This window comes from Callithrix jacchus, chromosome 13 (genome assembly GCF_049354715.1).
Source record: "Callithrix jacchus isolate 240 chromosome 13, calJac240_pri, whole genome shotgun sequence".
Taxonomy (NCBI): domain Eukaryota; kingdom Metazoa; phylum Chordata; class Mammalia; order Primates; family Cebidae; genus Callithrix; species Callithrix jacchus.
Genome location: NC_133514.1, coordinates 108,636,899 through 108,656,707, shown reverse-complemented (window position 1 = coordinate 108,656,707; position 19,809 = coordinate 108,636,899). Strand labels below are relative to the sequence as shown.

The following is a 19,809-nucleotide window of genomic DNA, read 5'->3' as shown; positions in this document are numbered from 1 at the left end:
TCTGGCCTGGGGATAACATCACTGGACTCTTTGTCCTTCAAGCCCCCACCACTTGCTGTATGACCTTGGATCGCTCTGGGATTTTATTTTCCACATTTGCAAAATGAAGGAGCTGAGCTAAATTATAAAGTTTTTTTTCTTTTCAGGTCTTACTTTTCTACTTTTTGACAATTATATAAAATTGCTTTGTTAGGTCTTTTAAAGGTGTGATAACATACATATTGTTAATAATTAAAGATGATGAGGTCCAGGTGCAGTGGCTCACGCTTGTAATCCCAGCACTTTGGGAGGCCAAGGCAGGCAGATCACATGGTCAGGTGATTAGGACCATCCTGGCTAACTCAGTGAAACTCTGTCTTTACTAAAAATACAAAAAAAAAAAAAAAGTGAGCCAGGTGTGGTGGCATGGGCCTACAGTCCCAGCTACCCAAAAGGCAGAAGAATCGTGTGAACCCAGGAGGCAGAGGTTGCAGTGAGCTGAGATCATGCTACTGCCCTCCAGCTTGGGTGACAGAGTGAGACTCCTTCTCAAAAAAAAAAAGATAATGGGTAGAGAAATTTAAGAAAGTTATAGGAATGTAAAAGAAACATTTGGCCTCCTTATAAAATGAGCACTCACTTTAACGAGAGCTGTTTAATGTACTCTCGTTGCTCTTGAAGATTATTTCTCTTCCATTCAACAAGACTAGGGATTTGTCAAATTAGCTAGAACATATAAAATAAGGGAGTTACAGAACATGCTATGGGTGATATTACAGTCATTGAGATAATATCTGTGAGGGGAAGATACTTGATAATTGCGGAACTCATTTCAACCTAGGATTTCTTTAAAGCAGCTAGTATAAACATAAACTTTAATGAAGAGGAAGATCCACCCTATAGCTGCACCTGTAGTATCCAGGACCAAAGTAGGCACATTATTAACATTCGGAAATTATTTACACAATGCTCATTTTCATTATAATCAACCTCATTTTTAATATGAAAAGTTAACTGTATAACAAATCAAGATACAAATTCCTTGGTAAGTAAACCATGTTTATAAATCACAATCACTTTCAAAACAATTTCATGATATTTCTCTGCAGTCTTTGAAATATTTGCCAGCCTCTTGAGCCAAATTGTTTTTACCTTGCTCCAAGGTCTACAAAGAGTGCACAAGGATATTTAATTGGCATTGTGTATATTATTAGAGGATGACATTTCCTTTTTTTCAGATAAATGTCTCTGTCATACCCTCTGTGGAGTGCACTTGGAAAATCAGAAAGTAATGTGTGACCATTGTGATCTGAACTGATGATGTTTTGTAATGTGTTCCCCAGTATATTTGGCAGTACCCGACTCTGCCAGGAACATATGCCCTCTATAGCCACGGATGAGTTGCATGGCCACAGGTCAGGTGCCACCTTTACTTATCCATCTTCTACAAATATTTGTCTTCCTTTTCAATCAAAATCAAATCTCATTTTCAAGAGAAAGGCAAGTATACCTGCTCAACCGATTTCATTCTGTCCTGAGCTGGGTATCGTGAAAGAAATCAGGACTCTGAAGCATTATTTTTAAAAAACCTACAGTTCTTTGTGGTTATCAAACAGAAGTAGCCAAAACTTAAACTTGAGATATTTTTTATTACATTTAAATGAACTTGAATACAGAATCAGTAACAAATTGTTGACTTTTCACAAAGGATTAAATATTGCCTCACAAATCTGTGCCCTAGAGCAAAAATACTGCATCCCTGTTTAGAATTTCATGCTGCTTATCTTTTCTCTTTCTTCCCCCTCCTTTCCCATCTGAGTTTTTCATATATAGGAGATAGGAAGAGGATTCACATGAGGAAAAAATGAGTAGTCTCCACCTCCATGCATGTGGTTTGAAGAGCTGACCTCTTCACTATTACTAGTTCTTTCGCTCAGGAAAAAAAAAAAATCTATCTCTCTCTCTCTCTCTCTCTCTCTCTCTATATATATATATATATATATATATATATATATATATAATATTAGTTTGATGTATTATATATAATATATATACACATACATACATGTGTATGTGTATGTATGTGTGTGTCTGGTGTGTGTGTTGGTATGTAGTTGAAGGAATGTCTACAGATCTGTATAAACTTTTGGACAGTAACAATATGGAAGAAGATAGAACATTTCTGAGAAGAAAAACAAGAGGAACAAGTTATATCTGAAGAGAGAATGGAACAGGAGTAAATCACAGATGTCTGGAAGAGTAGTCGTGATGGCTACTGGATGAATGATTAATCTGAAATGGACAAAAACAATCTGAGGAAGATTTAAAATGTTTTTGTTTACTCTGATATTTTAAGGCTAAAAATTAAAAATACATATATATAATATTTTTCCATGTTTTTTAAATAGAAATACCTGAAAATCACTACAAGTAGTATTGTGATGAGCATAACAAACCTTAATCATCAGGTTATAAAATAAAACACTGGATTCACATCAGAGTATAAAACAGTGAAAAATATATTTTGAATAGACCGAAGGGAAAAGAAAAAAGGTGAAAATCCCTTAAACAGTATTTAGTAAACCAACATCATTTATTGGATATGAAATCACTTTATCATGCTACCATTTTGTTCCAAGTATTTTTGTTCAATTAAATGGCAGTATATTAGTTCCAAGTAGATTGTTTATTATCCATTTAACCTTAACAGCTAATGTTATTTTTACCAAAACAAATTCATTACTATAAAGTTTTCTTGGAATTTCTACTCCACTTGACATCTCTAGGAAACCACTTTTAACGGATCAAATGACTCTTAATCAAATGTTTTTCTCTACTTAAAAACAATGACTAAAGTTCCCTTCATGCCAAAAAATATATTGTTATGCATCAGCATATCAACTGCTAATCAGCAAAATTGCAAATCTTCCAGAACCTGTTCCATTTAAAGTCACCATGCTAAAACCATAACAAATATTTTTCCTATTCAGCCATAGCACATTAACATATCGCCACAAGAGTAGTTTTAAAACACGTTGAATTGCCAATTAATTTATATGTGTTAGACTGCTTTTCTAAAAAGTGCACAGTGCTGTATGCTTTCTAGAAATAACGTGTGCTATAATATATATCTGTTATACTAAAAGGAAATGGAGGACTATTTTTGGTTTTATGGCACTTAAAGTTGAACAGGAATGTGTTTGTTGCAGTCCAACATAAATAAGCAATGGCTTATCACAATTAAAGACCCCATTACACCAAGGTTTTTCTAAATTCTACGCAAGGAGCAGCTGCTCATGCTCTCTGTTGTCTGGAGTCTGCCTCAGATGCAGGTCTTCTGAAATTGCTTTGAAATATACTTAATGTATACCACACTAACACACAACTTACTGTCAATTGACAATACTGATTTTAAAAAGTTATGCCTCTCTTTTAAAAATTGGTATAGTTTATGACTAGGTGGAGCATGATAGTCCAAAAATAAATTCAATTATTTGCATTTTCTAGAAAAACAATTGTAGGAATGACATTTGAGGACTGTCAGTGCACTTAATAGAATAATCAACAAGAATTAAAAAAAAAAATCCGTAATGGTTGACTGACAAACACTTCCAGAATCTAACTGATATTCCCTGAGACATTTTGTTGGCTGACCTATGAAACATAATAGTACAAGAAATCACAGTTGGAATAATAGCAACAAAATAGAAAAAATCTTGACCTATTGGGAGGAAACTGTCATTTCCAAGACTCTTTTAAGGTTGAATTACATGTAGACAGCAGCATGTGTTTAAAGAATCTTTAAGTAGGGTGAAAGATGTACATGTTTAAATGTGGAAATGACACCATTCCACAGTGAGGGAACTATGTAAAATATTACCATTGTTTTAAAACCAACCTTCTATTTAATAGTTTCATTTGTTTTTTGTTTGTTTGTTTGTTTTTGTATAGTCTGAGAAAATAAATCTGTTTCTTTTTAGGTATTCCTTGGGTATTTAATGGTTTTATTTAAATTCAATGAAGAGACTGCCTCCTGATTCATCCAGTGTCTTCTCTGAAGAATTTCATTTGCCCTTGTGTCCCCAGGACAACCACCACCTGTTACCGCTGAGGTCCTCCCTGTGATTTATCTCAGTCCACAAAGTTAGAGTTGTCTTCTTTGTGTAAAGGACAGTACTTACTCATTGCTGCTTTTGCCTGTTTTTAATGTAGAACTCCTTAATACTTTTTTGGGAATGCCAAAGGGGAAAAAGTATATTCTAATCTCCCATTCATGACTGAGCAGATGTCAGAATACAACACTAGAGAGAAAACAGTCCGGGACAGAGAGTGTTTTCAGAGCTGTGACCACACTATTACGCACCAAAACATTACCAGCCACACTAGTCAGGACAACATCTAAGAGGGAGATAAACAGGATGCCATTTCAATACTGAAGAATATAATAGCTTGGTTTCATTAGGGTTCATGTTAAAGGAAAAACATTTTAAAATCCTAGGATTCCACTACTCCTTAAGTTTGAAGACTCCCAAAGTGGTAGAACCACAGACTGATGACATATTTGAACTGCAACAGACATGAGAAAAAACAAAGCAGCCCTTTCTTTACTTTGAACGAAATAGAAATCTACAGATTCCCAGTGAAATGCCCAAGATCACACAGCTAGGTACTGATTCAATATCCACTGCATAACTAGATGCAATGAGTATTTTAAAGTGTTTGTTAAAAATTGCTCATCTGGTAATGAGTGCTTTTGCAATGTTTGATCCTTAGAACATACTGTCTTTCCTAAAAGCCAAACAAAGTAGATTTGATTGTACTTAAATTTTTATATGACCATGATTTTAAATTTCCTAAGTAGGTAATGGTAACCATAATTACCATTCAGAAGTGCAGAGAATACAGGGTGAAGAAACCTATTGTCTAGAGTTGTATGTTTCTATCCTACAAAAAGAAAAAGAAGAAGAAGAGTTATCTGTTCCCAAATTTAAAATTGCCTTTTCCCTTCTAAACAACTCTGGAATCCAAAAATAACTTCCTACTAAATAATGACACTAGGTAACTAACTATTTCCACTGAAATTTGAATAATATCCCATTGACCATTTTATTAATAGGGTACCAACTCAGGACAATATCTTAGGATATAAAAAAGTACACATGGGGCCATTTTGTTTGGAAAAATAAATATCATTCCTATTGTACCCTTTTGGTTTGTGACATAAGTCCTGTATTTTGAGATAACTCTTTGCTCCTGATAGTCCCATTATAATCATCCTAGGTTTAAGGTTGCTGTCTTCAGTTTCCAGCACAGTAATATGCTAGCATTCATTTGTTTCATCTGTATACCAGTTAAAGCTTAACATTACATTCAATAATTTTAATTTTGATGCAAGAACCCTCTCTTTTGTACTTAAAAGGTATAATTTTTTACATTTTAATTAGTGAGGCTAGGGATTCTCTGAGATATGTGACTTCTCACATAAAGAAACTGTGATCAAATCCATTAGCTCCCTGGGCCAGATAACATTACAACCACAGACCACAACCTCCTACTGTTAACTGGCCTAAATATGCAGGCAGGGGCCCTGGAAATGAATCACATAGCCTGTAGTGTGCATCTGGTTATCAAACATAGAAAGAAAACTTCTCAAAGTAGATTACAGATTCAATTTCAACTAAGCACAACCTTTGCCATGGGTGAAAGAAATTTTAGAAAAGGGGAAACAATCATTTATAATAAACTAGGAGGAGACTTCATAAATTTAAAAGTAAACAAAGTAACAAGGCACAATCTTTCTGAGTTATTTATGTATCAACAAACAGTAAAATTACATTCAGAGATTTTTATAATTTATTCTTACAAGAAATCTTAGCTGTATCAACTTTAATTATTAATTTACCCTTTTATTTACCTTGTGCCAGGTAGGATTTATGTGACTTCAATAAAAGTCATCATGTTTCTGTAAACACTTTGCAAAATAGCAGAAAAGAGATTCTATCAGAATGAAAATCTATACTATATCTGAAATGAATATATGGACAGATGTCTGCATATTCATTTGCACTGGTAATTTTATCTGTGAGACTTGCAGAATAACAAGGGGGAAGTGCTTGCAGGGGTATCTTTCTGCAGAACCAGCAAATCCCCAGAGGAGGCACTCGTGTATTGCTGGTTACAGCTAGATATGCTCTGCTTGTCAGAGGCTGGGGAGATGGTCACACACAAGACTCTGATCACATGTCTTCTTTCCTTGTCCTCAGCTCCCCTTTATCACCCCACCAAGTAGCAACTGATTCCTTCATCTGAAGAAGAAAAAGCTTCCATCTCAATCCCTTTGCAATCAACTAATGCATGTTAGTTATTTTAGAAGTTCCTGAAACTTCCAATTTAAGCTAAGGCTTTGAAGCCTTCCAATCAAGTAAAAGTCATTTGTGTGTGTGTGTAAGAGAGAGAGAGAACTGTGATGTGATACAAGCTATTAAAGCAATAAATGTAAAACCTTATAAAATCAAGAAAGATTGGAATCACTCAGCAATAAATATCCACAGCAAAGAACAGTTTGTAAGTTTAATATTTTGTAAAGAATTTCTGAAATATTTGCCAAATATGTATTTGCTCAACACAAAAATGTACTCACTTCCTCATATCAGTATACATTCTGAGGAGTTTATATCAGCTTTACCTTCAAAAAAAAAATGCTGAATAAAAGGGAAACCAGTAAAGAAACAGTGCCTGAGGAGACAGTCATTTGATTTTTAGGCAGAGGAAGGCTGAACAGTGGCCAGCTCCGCGTGCTCTCCACCCTCTCTTCTTCATTGGACACTAAACACTAGAGTCAATTCAAGGGTAAATTGCAGTAATATAGATGCTTTACAATTATCCTTAGGTAAGAAAGGGAAAAGCTCTGTGCTATTAAATCAATAAAAGTAGACTTAAGAAGAGTTGTGAGTCTGTCAAGTGATTGTTAACACAATTCTAATGACTTCTTGCAGCCCTTAATTACAATAATATCTCACGCTGTAAGTGCACAATGCCCTTTTATTAAAGCTGCAAACTTTAATAGCGTTTAGCAGGGTGACAGTCTATGCTACTGATTATTGTTTTCTTTACTTTTCTGTCCTCAGACTCAGCTAGCGTTCCCAGATAAGACTATTAACGTTGGATGTTACCTAAGTGCTCTGCTATCCCACTCCATATTAAACACTAACACAGAAGCAAGACTTTCACAAAGTTGCCAGTCTGCCTGCCTGCCTCAATTATTTTGTATTTTAATTGCTACTATTCCAAATAGCCTTAAAAATAAAGAAAAAGATTCTTCGTGCATTTCCCTTTGACATATACTAACATGAAAATATCTTAGGTGAAACAAAGTCTAACTAGTGCTTTAGGAAAGAAGTAATTTTTGGTGAGTTACTGAAAGCTTCAAATGCAACTGTTTTCTTAGCTCTTTTCTCCCCTAACAATTTGCCTTTACAAAGACACTCTTAAAACTACTTAGATATTGTGTCTATTCAAACTTTCCTTTAGAAAAAAGGCTGCTACTGCTCTTAAACTCTTCAAATACACATTTTTGTGAGGTGTTATCTGCTTTTAAAAATACATACTTGTCACTTGGCAAGGGCCATATATTAACAAGTCACTTACATTTTTTTTTTTTTTTGTATAAAGTTCTGTTTACTCCTCTATGAAAAATGATCTGAACATCTGTCTGGTGGTTACAGAAATTATGAGTACAAGTATTATTTAAAGGTCTCACTTAACAAACGATCTAATAGATACAAGATATTTATTGCAAAGCATTAGATGTTATAAGTACATTTCTGGTTCAATATGCAGATCTTCAAAGCCTTAATACACCCCATCCTTGACGGTTTCTCAACAATTTGCCATGTGCCCAGTGCTGGTGAACTCATTGCCAATCTTTACTCACCTGAACTATGACATTTAAGAAATCCGTACGGATAACGATCTAAAACGTCAAGCAGTACAGAATAACGGGTCTTTTTCTCATTAATCCACACTGGAATGTTGAATACCAGCAACTAGCAGTGTACCATGTGCACCCATGAAGTCCACCATGCAATCAAAGAAGCAGGGCGCCCTTTTCCCAGCGCACACTTAAAGAGGTACAGCCAGGCGGAAGGGACGCAGGATGCAGATGAACCAGATCAGGAGAATACTAATTACGGGGGGTGCGGGGGGGGGGGAGCAAAGCACCCCGAGGTGAGCTCCACCTTCAAGAAAGGTAAAAGGTGTCTAGCGTGGATGGTTCAAAGGACTCCTGCCCACAGCGGTGCGTACCCCCTCCAGCCTCAGACCTCTGCAGCCGGCGCGGAGTTGTGCCCCCAGCAGTCCGAGGTCGAGGGAGGAGCCTGCGTGCGTTCCTCTCGGAGGAGAGTGCTCCAGCCTGCCCATGTTGGCCTCTGCACCTGGAGAGTGCCGGGATTCGCTCTTACCCTCAACCACTACTCCTCCCGTCGCACCTGGTGTCTGTCAGCACTGGCTTTCCGGGCCAAACGCCCCCGGTTCTGTCCACACGCCTGTCCTGCCTCGTAGAGCCATATCTCACCGCAACACGCAGTAACTTGGGGATGCCCAGGGAAACTCCGCACGGACACCCCCGCCCGCTCTCCGCTCACTGATTAGTCTCGCTTCCAAAGGCGCACGGCAAGGGCGCACCTCTGCCCGGCGGCGCCTCCCCAGCCCCGCGCAGGCAGCCACACTCACCTGGGGCCTCGCTGCCCTCCCCGCGCCGTCAGACGCCAGGGACCTGGGCGTGTGCATCCGAAAGGACGTGCGCTCGGCTGCCCGGCGCCCGCGGGCTCCGGGGCACTCAGTACGCGCAGCTCCGCGCGCGGGGCAGACTGGAGGCACCGGCTCGGCACCCGCTCGGGCCCGCCCGGCACGGGCTTCTCCTCCAATCACAACCCACTCCGCGGCGCGCGGGGACCCTGCCCTGGCCTCGGGCGCCCTGGGCCCGTAGCTTCCGCGCGCGGCGAGGGGCCCCTCCGGCTCTCCCCGTTGGCGGAGATGCAGGGTCCGGAGCCAGCGGGAGCGCGCGGCGGCCGGATTGAGGGCGAGAGGGCGCGCGGGAGAGGAGGAGAGAGCGCGCCGGGGCCGGGGCCGGAGGTGGGGGAAAGGACGGCGGGGATGAGCGGAGGGCTCCGGCTGTCTGCGCTGTCGGAGGCCAGACCGGAGAGCCACTGAGACTTCCGCGCCTCCCGGAGACCCGGTGGGGGCTACTAGAAAAGAACGCGAAGAAGAGGGAGCCGCTTGGCCGCCACGCGCGCTCACACACACGCGCGCACCCTCGCGCACCCTCCTCCACCTTCCGCCTGACAGATCTGAACGGATGGATTCCTTCGCAGGAAAATAAGAAGCAGAGTGAAAGTAGGAGGGGCTGCAGCCCAACCATCTCTCCGCGAGGCATTTGCATCTAAATCGCGGACCTGGAGGAGAGTTTTGAGGGTATTTTCAAGCTGCCCCCCCAACACCCACCTTTGCCTGTCGTGAAAGCCGTGATCAATTGAGCTCCTGAGGCATGAAGGCAAAGTCATAAAACTAATCAGAACTTACAGTTTTCTTGCTTGATAGTTTTGCCCTTTCAATCTCCTCGGACTGCCCTAGTTCTACTTTTTCTTTTTCTTCTTTTTTTTTTTTTTTAACTTGCAGAAAATTTTCTCCCCTGCTGGTCTCTCTAATGCTAAACTTCCGAAGTGTGTAATTTACTCGCAGGGCGGGACGGAGGACTCTCGTAAGGTGTGGAAGGAAGGAAAGGGATCTGGTTTTTTATTTGGAGCGCGGCGCAGCCCCCGGAGTGGAGCACGCTGTTTCCCTCTGCTCTGGTGCTCGCTTCAATCTCCTGAGTAGGTGTTCTGTCCTAAGTGTTAGGAAGGGGAGAGATCATTTCCAACTACGTTCCTTTCATTTTTCTCACTCTACCAATGGAACGTGTCCTCTGTGTCTTACGCACTTACTCTTAACCTTAGCAGTAATTCTTCGGATACCAGTTACATGGGCTTACTCTTGTCCGTGCCAGTATCTCTGATTTCTTGTGCAATCAAGCATACTTGTTCTTTCCCCCATCCAGCCTCTCTTGGCCATTTAACTGGTACCATGCCTCCCCCACCTCGCCCATTCAATTTAGTCAGTGTTTAAAACTGATTTCTATGTTAATAATTCTAACAGCAATTTTAAACTCCTGTTAAGTTCCAGATACTATCCTATGTTGCTTACTTAACATTAATGCATTTTAAAAGTTTTATCTCTAAGATCCAGGGCTGCTTGGATGACCATTTCGTGGTCCAGTTCCACTCAACTGTCAGCCATCACCCAAATTCAAGATGCTTAGAAAAGACCTCCGAATCTTTTCTTAGATATTAGTTTGGATTTTCCCAGTATGTTCTTTTCTGTTATGGACACTATAATTCACCTGGTACCCAGGTACAAAATCTTGACTTTATCTTTGAGTCTTTGAAATACTTTTCTGTGTTAAGATGCTCAATTATTCTAGCTCATGTAGTACAATCATTAGATTCACTTTAGATTTTTCTGGTAACATGACATATATTTATCTTGTTTTACCTATGAGCTGATTTCTGCGGTGAGAGATTTTCTTATAACTGTTCTGAACTAAAAGCTTCAGGAAGCCAGTGATTAATATTCAGTATCACCAAGCCACAGCACATGTTTGGTCCATAGTTATCATTTCTTGAATAAAGTGAGTGTTTGTATCCCATCTAGCATTTAACACACATCTGACCATACCAAGGATTACTTGTGTTGTTCATCCGTAGGAGGTCATATTGTGATAGGAATCAGACACTGCACTGTTTTCATCTACTGGCTTCTTTTGATCAAAGGGCATTGCATGGAAAAGGAAATATTTTGAGTCCCTTTTAAAAAAGATAGGCTTCTTCAAGTTTTTATATTTTTTTCCCTTCTTATGACTCCACATAAATGTTGATTCCAAATGCATGCTTTCTTCTTGACCATTCTATCTGCCTGCCTTTAAAAATATTTTCTTAAACCATAACCTCTACAGATTCCAAAACAGGTGAAGTAATTTCAGTTAACCAAAATTCTAGCCCTGGTTCCCACACTATCAGCTGCTGAGCTTAGAAGGAGGTCCAGATTCTTCTCGAGCAAAAGACATGACCTAGAGCAAGGGTAAGAAATGGGAATAATCCAGACAGTAACCAAGGGACACCTTTTATCTAAGGAGGTTGAGGATGGTCTCTTTCTGAGGAGATGGCACTTAGGCTGAGACGTGATGATGACAACAAGTCAGCGTTGTGAAGCTCTGAGGGAAGAATGATCTAGGCAGCATAAGCAAGGGGAATGCCTATGGCAGGAAGGGGCCGGATGGATGTGAGAGACAAAGTGCTGTAGGAGGGGAGGAAGATGGAGATGGATTACGTTGTAGTAATAGACATGGACCACTGTAGTAATAGACATGGACCACTGCAGTAATAGACATGGACCACTGTAGTAATAGACATGGACCACTGCAGTAATAATAGACATGGACCACTGTAGTAATAGACATGGATCTTTCTAGGTCTTCCAGCCCCTGAAAGATGTTTACATTTTATTCTTGGGAGAAAGCCCAGCATCAAGAACAGAGAACAAGAGCTCACCAGGCTTCAGCTGTTGTCTGGTTTAGGGTCAACACATGTTTTATTAGGTCCCTTCTCCTCTCCTTTCCTTTTCTCACAATTTCTGGTTTGATTAGAAAATCCAGTTTTGAGATGCACAAATAAAAAAAAACACTGTACTAGATGAATCTCAAGGCACTGCCAGTTGTTTAAGATTCCATGAACTACAGATGCAAACCATAATGGCTTATTTATACAATTTCATGTTTTCTTTTACGTTTCAAATGTACGTTTAAATATTTCTGTTCATATGTGTCTGTATATATTTTCAAGCACCCTCAGTTGAAGGTTTTATGTCTTTAGTGTTATATATAGCATTGTTTGAAGAAATGTACCCTCCCTACCCTACTTTAAAAAGCCTTTCTTTCAATTTATTTTCACTGTCTTGATTAAATTAAGAAAAATTACTCATACTGGAATTCTATTTTAGAGAAGGAGGAATCAAGAAAATGTAGGGGCATTTTGTCATGATTTCTGTCGATATGAAAAGTATATTCCTAGGTGTTTTATCACCCAAAGTAGATTTGATACAAGCAAAGTACTTTCTGATGAGATTGCTGATCAGATTTTATTCATATTCAATCCATTATGATCTTACTCTAAAACCAAAGTCATAGACCTGGTATCTTGTAGCTAAGAAGAGAAGAGATGTAATCCTTGAGATCTAGATAGTTCTAAGCATTCTGGAGAATCTCAGGTAGAAAAAGAGATATGGCAGAAGGTAGGAGGCTCTCCCCGTAAGGCTTCAAAAGGTCTCAAAACATGGGACCATTTTTGGTTTCTTGTGAACTTTTCCCCCAATATAAACTGTGAATAATAATAACAATCTATGTTTAATGCTTACCATTTTTTCTAAGGGTGTCTATGTCCTTCAGTTTAGTTCATCTATTAAAAACAATTCCATCTTCTGGAAAAGAAAGGACTTCTTGCTCAAGGTAGCCATTTAGTGTGTATTTACTGAACCCCTGCCATGTGATTCCTCCACTAGGGCATGACAACACAAATATGAATATAAGATTTAGTTCTTATCTTTAGAAACTTCTCATTCTACTGTGAAAATAAAGATGTATATACAGCTCCACACACCACGTGACGAGGTGGGCACAAAATGTCAAGTGTGGGAGTACAAAAAAAGGGGGCATATGATGAAAAACCTTGAATGGGGAGAAATGTTTGGAATGTGCTGTGAGGACAAGGGGCTCTGTTGAAGAGTGTTATGAAGGGAAATGATGATTATATTTGCACTAGGAGAAGAAACATCCTGGCCTCTTGTTAAGTCAGCCTTGGACTTGAGGTAAGAGAAATGTGTAGGAAGTTGCTTTAGAAATCCAGTTGTTGAGCAAAATCCTGACCTGGACTCTAGTTGCAGCACTGGAAATATATGAAAGTTCTTTGGCCATAGTCAGAAAATATAAATAAATGGAAAGATAGTTTGACTAGAATTGTCACTAATTGGAGCATAAATAATCACTAAAAGAAGAAAGATGTTCGTATCTAAGATTGGCATCATGGAGTCAACCCCCAAACAGCATCACTCATGACAATGCCACTTCATAGAGTACTAAACTAGCAGAATCCAAAATCTGAGATCATACAACAATTTTGTTTCTTAGGATATACTCAAGGTCTCCTCTTTCACTATCTAAAAATTCAATATTTGCACAAAATTGAATACTTACCTGGCTAGTGTACCACTCAGTTAAAGGGCTCTAAAATATACATAGACTAAAGGAGCTGCTTAGGCACCACAGAAATATTTAGAAAATGCAAAGATGGCCGGGCATGGTGGCTTACGTCTGTAATCCCGGCACTTTGGGAGGCTGAGGCGGGCCAATCACAATGTCAGGAGTTCGAGACCAGCCTGGCCAACATACTAAAAGTCCATCTCTACTAAACATACAAAAATTACCCAGTTGTGGTGGCACACCCCTGTAGTCCAGGCTACTCAGGCGGCTGAGGCAAGAGAATCACTTGAATCCGTGAAGTGGAGGTTGCAGTGAGCTGAGACCACACCATTGCACTACAGCCTGGGTAACAGAGTGAGGCTCCATCTCAAAAAAAAAGAAAAGAGAGAGAGAGAGAGGAAAAGAAAATGCAACAATGTTTGATGGAGTGTAAGGAATTTTTTCCTTACAAGTTCTTCCTGGTGAGTAGGAGGGCACAGGCCCTTAAGGAGATTCAGTCCTTAGGAGCACAAGTCACTGTGTAATCTGGGAGAAGGTAAGAGCAAATCCTCATGGAAGATTTCCGTATGGCTTTTAGCCTGTGGTACCAGAGATGTTGCTTCAGCTGCAAGTAACTTACTCCTTCCCTGAGCCACTTAGAAAAATCCTTCAGAAAAGAAATGAGAATGAAAGAACACACAGTGGGCTTGGAAAGCAAGGGTAAAAGTCCGTTTGAGCCCTGTACTCAGCAAACGAAGTCGCTCCTATTATTATTCCAGTCTCCTACAGATGGTTAGGGCTTCTTTTCAGGCGTGTGAAAATCTGTGATGGTGTGGGTCATTGGTTAACATTGTAAAATAGGAGTTTAATTTTCTGCACTACATGTCAAATTTCAATATTTTCTTTCTGAAGAACAAACTCAAACAGATAAACATGTGATTTAGATTTGGTGTCAAATGCCAAAGAAGGGAAACACTTACTTATTTAAATAGCATATGATAGCACTGATGTGTGATTGTGTCTGTGGATTCAGAATAGTTGGGACAGAAATTACTTTTTAAAAAGCAGCTCAAATCAAAATTGTCAGAAATAATACCACTAGGCCAACACTGTCTCTTGAATTATAGTTGTTCTGTAAAAGTCTTCTAAAACCTCAAGAGAGAAAAAAATAATGCAAATTTCTGCAAGCATTACTCTATCTTTCACTTTGTGATAAGCCATATAATCTTTTTTAAAAAGTAGATTTTTGCAACATCTCAATTCATTTCACAAATATTTCTAAAGTGTGTTGTATAGCAGGTTTTATGCCAAAACTTGCGAGATCTACAGAAGAAAGTAAGACCGAGGCCCCAAGCAGGTACAGGCACGAATATAACTAAAATACATAAAGTGAAAGAGTAGGATAAACTCAGTAAGAAAATAGCAAGCAGTTACTGGGTTTGGGATTTGAAGGAGGAAGATAGCACATGCTGCTGGAGAATCCTAAACACATTAACCAATGTGACATTTGATTTGAGCCTTGAAACATGAGTTAGATACAGACAGGAAGGGACAGCAGAAAATTGAGAGAATGTTCAGAGAACTTCAATCTTCCAGAAGCGTGAGGAATTAAAATAATATTTGTAGCTAAACTGAGAGACATATAATTATCTACTGACCTAAACACAGAGCTTCCTAAGCACGCGCTCACTGGGTCCACTTGTATTTGTACTTGGAGTACTGTTTTCCCGCTCCACTCTTTGCCCACTGCTTTTTTCTCCAAAGAACTAACCTGATTGCTCCCTGCATGTAGATCCAAAGAGCTGGTTTGCCCTGGGTTCTGCAAGTTTTATAGCTGGTGCCACTCAATTTTATTTAGTGCTCTCCTAACACACATAAAATGTGCATGTAGAAATGACCCTACTTCCAGCTGATGCACTGAGCCAAGAGTACAACTCCCTGGTGCATGTGACTTTGAGGCTAAACTCATATTCAAAAGGAAAATTCAGAAGGGGAAAATATCAGAAAAAAAACTATATACCTTAGTAAGAAAGATTAGATAAAATAAGCCAGTTTATTAAAAGGTGAACTTTTAGGAAGAGAAGGATGTTTAATAAAATATTGAAATACTGCCACCCTAGAAGATACTTATGGTGAAGAGCAGTAATCCTTTTATGAACTTGAACTACTTTGTTCACAGAGGTGAATTCTGAGGCAGTCATTATCTTCCTGAACTCCAAGTGTCTCCACTTTCCACTTTTAGGTCTGAATGATTAAAACGGGATGTAGCAAGCCTCTCCTTCACTCTATCCTTATCTAGCAAAATGATTAATTCTAAAATTGAGGGAGGGCTCCACCCTATAAAAGATTAGATAAAACACGAATTCGTTCAAAGTGATGCTATATGTTAGAACCAACATAAATAGATCTAAGAAACAAAACTAACACCGTATTTTTTAGCCTATTTGTGTATCTGTGTGAGAATAAGTTTTGATGGAAATGAATAATCATTATGCCACATTTATTTAATTAGGGCTTTATTTCACATTTAATGCTGACAGAAAAATGTGATACTTACAGTATGTAATGTAACAATTTACTTCCAAATATAGTTGTGGATGCAAATAATGGACGAAAAGGGTTAATGAGCCTCATTAAGCAACTAAATTACCAGAGGCAGTCACTGAGATAATTGGGCTCAATACAGTATGCATAAAATGACCTATATAAGACATCTTTGAAGACATGCATTTTTAAAAAAATTTTATCAGTGACAAAACTGAAGTTCAGAAAAGTGAAGGAATGGATTCATAACCTCATGGCAAACTCCGTGTATGGAAATAAGAATCTGAACCCAGCAGTAAAGCCTGGTTGATATCCACACAGCAATATCCAAAGCAAGATTCCTAAAAGAGCCTAGATATTCAGACATTATTATATAATAGTTTGCATTTCAAATACCAAACAGGACTAACCAATGGAATAAGAACTTGGTTGTAACCTTCCATGTTTTTAATTATTTGCTATAGCTTATACTATAGTGAATTTACAATTATAAAAATTGAATGTATTTTCATAAATAATCTGTAGTTGTGGCTTTCCATCACACCTTGAAATTTTATTTAAATACTAATATAAATCATAATTCAAGTTTTTAGAAGAATAGGAATTGAATGAGTCAGTTGCTTTATAGTAAAATACATTTCTTTTAGAGGACTATAAAGTCCATGGCATAAGAGTAAGCTCATTTTAGAATTTATATCCATTCATAATTCAGTTTCTCTATTCTACAAAAGATCAAAAAGGCCACATGTAGTGGCTCCTGCCTATAATCACAGCACCTTGGGAAGATAAGGCAAGGGAATTGATTAAGCCCAGGAATTCGAGACCAACCTAGCAACATAACAAGTATCCCATCTCTATAACGTTTTTAAAAATTAAATGAAGAAAGAAAGAAATATTAGTTTCCACTCAAAAGTAAAGTAACTTGAAAGAACTAAATAATTTAATCCAAAACATTAGTATGAATAAAAACAGTTTTATTACCTGTTAAAAAATTGTTAGGTGCTCAGACATTTAAATATTTTCTTACAGCCTAAAATATGTCTTTCTTAATCCCTAAAAGACTCTTCATTAATTTACCTTGAAATTTGTCTAGTTTGAGCTCATGTTTGAATGAATTTGAAAAAAAGGAAGACAAATAATATCTAGATGTTATAGTTTGATTTAGTCAAAGTGTGCCAGCTAACAGCTCTTCTGATTAACCCAACTTACAGATAAATTTTGGCCCATATAATGTTTTTGTTTTTAGTTTTGAGTGTCTTCTAGTGTTTGTTGTTGGAAGATGTTACATGCAAGACTCTATTTTTGATTTCTGTTAAACTCAATGAACATCTAACCATATCTGTTATTTTTTTTTTCATTTTGAAATTATTATCTGTGATTGAACTTCAAGATTGTCTATTTCATTGAAATGGTCCATGTATACTTCAGTTTACCATAGTCAACTTATTCCTCAATTTAGCTGTCTGCCTTCTGTAGTCATTTGAGTTTAGAATTTCTAGTATTCTATCGAAGGTAAGATATCCAAGTAGGTAAACATCAAAGCCTAAAGTGGTTTTTATTTTTGTCGTTCAACCATTAGACATAATTAGCTCTTATCATCCTGTGTGTGACAGTTGTGTGCCCTTTATATTTGATGTTAATGCAAACCTCAGTACTAGCCCATTTGCATTATTACATACTTGGAAACCTTGAGTCCCGTCCAGTAGGGCACGTCTACCTTACTGTTTATGAGTTTGAAAATTACCTTTGACTTATTTTATTTTATTTTTTCCATTTTAAGAAAGATGGAATGCTTTAAAGGTTTTCCAGGCTTGGCAAATCTATTGATTTAAGATTTGGGCAGGGTGTGGTGGCTCACCTTTGTAATCCCAGCACTTTGGGAGGCCAAGGCGAGTGGATCATCTGAGGTCAGGAGTTTGAGACCAGCCTGGCCAACATGGCAAAACCCCATCTCTAATTAAAAATACACATATATACAAAAATCAGCCGGGCGTGGTGATGCTCGCCTGTAATCCCAGCTACTCAGGAGGCCGAGGCTGGGGAATTTCTTGAACCCAGGAGGCGGAGGTTGCAGTGAGCTGAGATCACCCCACTGCATTCCAGCCTGGGCAACAAGAGTAAAACTTCATCTAAAAAACAAACAAACCTCTTAAATCTTAAAACAGTAGATTTGCCAAGCCTGGAAAACTTTGAAAGCATTTAGATAACTTTAGCAGAAGCAAGAAAAGCAAAATATGAGTCATCCCATTCAATAAATAATAGTGATGAAACTCTCCTAAGTAAATCTAATCCCCTCTCTCCTGCAAGATGGTCTAGATGTTAATAAATACCACCCAGTTTGTAAATTTTTTTTTAATTTTGCTTATTTCCAGCATATTTTCCACACTTATGGCACATGATCTTATATTCCTCCATTTCTACTTCTTATACTGAACTTGTTTTGCTATTTTTACTTTTGATTTAAAAATATTAAAAAAAACTTGATATTACTAACAAAAGACATAAGATGCACAAATACATTAGGGTAACTTTATACTTTTAATTGCATATATTTAAATAACACTTAAAGGATAATAATGCAATTAAACACCCCCAAAATTAACTTTTTGAGGTGTTAATATTTTAATTATAAAATAAAATACATTATATTCACTTTAATAAGTTTAAAGGGCATTTTACATAATTCTTTAAAACATCATGTAATAAACTGTATTGGTAAAATTGAGTATCAAAAGATTTATTACCTATTTTTAAAAGAAATATGTATAAGTTTTGATATTTTCAGACATCTCTCTATGTCTTTATTATAATAGGACAAGGCTCATCAGTATTAAAAGTATATACAAATCTATTATTCTCTTGATAAGCACAAATCTGCATCTTTGGATTTTGTCTTTAAATATATTTTCAAAATTGTGTGAATAACTTCAAAAACATGCAATCAACAAAAATATCGATAATATCAAAAATATTAGGCCAAACACTTTAGCTCATGCCTGTAATCCCAGCACTTTGAGAGGCAGAGGCAGGTGGCTCCCTTGAGCTCAGGAGTTCAAGACCCGCCTGGGCAACATAGAGAAACCTTATCTCTCCAAAAATCACAAAAAATTAGCCTGTCATGGTGGTACGCATCTGTAGTCACAGGTACTCTGGAGGCTGAGGTGGTAAAACTGCTTGAGCCCATGAGGTGGAAGTTGCAGTGAGCTGAGATTGTGCTTCTGTGCTCCAGCCTGGGTGTTAGAGTGAGACCCTGTCTGTTTCTCTTTGTCTCTCTCTCTATATATATATATGTGTGTGTGTGTGTGTTATATATTTGAGAGACAAAGATAAATACATAAAACAAACAAAAAACATATATATATGTATTCTATATATATTCTATTTTTCTTTAAAAAAACAGAAGCCAGCAGGTGATATATATACATATCAGCTGCCTCTGCATCCTCGTTTATGTGAAAGGATGTGATGGTTGGTGTGAACAAAATTGCCATAAAAAAATCTTGCAAATAAAAGCAGGTAACTTTTTCTATATAAATTATCTAAAGTTAATGTTTACCGTAGCCCATCATTAGGTAAGTAGAGTAAAGTGAACAGATCACATTGAAGGAAAAAATAATCAGTGCAAAATATTCATTTTCTCCCAAAAGGAATCTTACTACTGCTCTCAAACTGTAGGAACAGAGTATTAAAGAAACTTAATAAGGAAGGCCAAAAGTAACAGACATGATAAAACGTGAACCATAGATGCCTTCACACTTAGGATTAATCGAGCTTAAGTTTCAGATATTGGAAATAAAACTGAGGAGTTTAAAATGTAACTTTTCTATAGTTTTTTAAGGGCTTTAAACACTGATTGGGGGAAAAAGTTTATATATATATATATATATATATATATATATATATATATATATATTATTATTTTTTTTTTTTTTCCTGGCAGTCTCATCTGGAAGAAGAGAAGA

At 37.8% G+C, this 19,809-nt stretch overlaps 1 protein-coding gene across 5 annotated transcripts in view; it reads right to left on the bottom strand.

Annotated features, from left to right (window-relative positions):
• CDH7 (cadherin 7) overlaps positions 1 to 9,846 on the bottom strand; it is a 134,436-nt gene extending 124,590 nt beyond the window's left edge. For 2 of the 5 annotated variants that reach the window (XM_078346976.1, XM_078346974.1), the window contains exon 1: positions 8,710 to 8,848. The gene's annotated coding sequence lies outside the window, so the exon portion shown is untranslated. Of the gene's footprint in view, positions 1 to 7,912; positions 8,338 to 8,465; positions 8,849 to 9,480 lie in introns of those variants that run through there. The other 3 variants (XM_054244290.2, XM_078346975.1, XM_035271302.3) reach the window with 3 other exon arrangements.
• Positions 9,847 to 19,809: the final 9,963 nt, after the last annotated feature.